The sequence below is a fragment of the Carlito syrichta genome, unplaced genomic scaffold, assembly GCF_000164805.1.
Source record: "Carlito syrichta isolate Samal-C Ts95f unplaced genomic scaffold, Tarsius_syrichta-2.0.1 Scaffold153636, whole genome shotgun sequence".
NCBI classification, from domain to species: domain Eukaryota; kingdom Metazoa; phylum Chordata; class Mammalia; order Primates; family Tarsiidae; genus Carlito; species Carlito syrichta.
Window position 1 is genome coordinate 228,919 of NW_007097732.1, and position 1,787 is coordinate 230,705.

Genomic DNA, 1,787 nt, shown 5'->3' on the forward strand with positions numbered 1-1,787 from the left:
TGGGGCAGTCCTGGCCTGGGCTTGCACTTATTCTCGAGTCCTGGGAAGCTCAGCGTGGATGACTGGTTTAAGGTCCTCCCTCCTCTGTTCCTCTCACACCCGCGGACCCTGATGCGCCCACCAGGAGCCATCACTCCCAGGGTATATTCTGCCTTCTCCCCATTCCCCCCAGAGCTCAGACACCGCTGCAGCAGCCTTAGAGCTGTTCCCCTGGAGGGACCAGCCGCCACCAGCTATGTCATCATCCATAGCATCACACAACCTGTGCCTATGATGACCTCCTGATGCCAGTGCCCAGTCCAGGGGCCGCCTCAGCAGGCCAGGAGGGGACAGTGACTGGGGCTGTGGGGGTGAAATCCTGAACTGAGGAACCCGCTGTCTGTGCTTCAGGCTCAAGGCCAGCCTTCCGCCCTGAGTCCTTCATGGCGACACTCTCCTGCCCCCCATACAGCCCCTCCTGCAGCCCCCCACTCTTGGTCCTTGGCCCTCAGCCCTAGGGACCTGGCGGAGGATTGCAGAGCCCGGCCCTTGCTGCACAGATCTCCTGGCTGATGGGCAGGTAAATTGCCATCTGCTCCCTGCTCTGTGGCTTGTCACTTTCAGTTTAGCAAGACCCCAGGTGAGGGGCAGCCTGCTGCCTGCTGGCATGCCAAGCTCCCATTCCTTCTCATCTGTCTCTGCCAGCCAGGCCTTGGGGACATGGCTCCCTTTTCCGTGGCTGTCCTGAGAGACTGGGGTCGGGGCCCAATATGCCCAGTGGTGGGTCACAGCTCTGCTGCTCCCATGCCATGTGACCCCAGCCAGGGACCTATTCCCTAAGCCTCCAACCCCTCCACTGCAAAATGAACAATAGTCCAGCTCTCAAACTGCACCGAGATGTCCCTCCCTTCCAGATTCCTCCAACACAGCAAGCACTGCCAGGTAAATCCTGGGCTGACCCAGCCCCTGCCCCTGCCCAGGTACCCCCAGGAGTCTGGAAGCCTGCAGGGTAACTTCGGTGTCCTCAGCTCAGGGCCTGAGCTCTCTCCCTGGGCATGCAGGAATCTTCTGAACCATCCTGGGCCACTCAGAGGCCTGGGCAAGGACTAGAAACCTCTAGAAGTAAAACTTGGGCCTCTGTGTGGGCTGACACCCACACCCTTGAATACAGGCCTCCGACATTGACCAAGAGGCCACAGCAGCACACAGGGGTTGGTGGGTGGCCAAGTCCTGCAGTGGGCCCTATGCCAGCTCCTAGAGCCCCGGTTGCCCCTGCATGGGGATCAGGGAAAGAATGCGACTCGGTAAAGCCAGGCCTGCCCACCAGTACAGCGAAAACTCACTTGCCCTCCCCACCTGAGTGACCCCACGGTGGTGGTACGGTTGAACAAGGCCTCTGTGACCGAGCACTGCTCACTGCAGCCATTCAGTGAGTGTCCACTCTACTCCCAGGCTCCCAGCCCCATCAGCACCCAGGACGTACATTAACCAGGGACACCTGTAAAGCACTCGCTGTGTGCCGCCCCTGTTTAGATCCCTTCTGTAGTAACTCCCCTCCCGCTGACAACAAGCCTGGGGCAAGGCTTTCATCCTCATCCCCATCTCAGGACAGGACAGGGTGTGCTGTGATGCCCCCCAGCGCCCCGCCCCCATGCTCCTTCTCTGGCCCTCAGCTGGGTTTGTGGACTAAGGTGATGACGGAGCAGTGTGTTTTCTTTTCATGAATAAAATGGAATGGACTATTATCCCGCTATGAACAGGAAGGACACTGCGACATGTGCTAGAACAGGCATGAGACTAGAGGACAT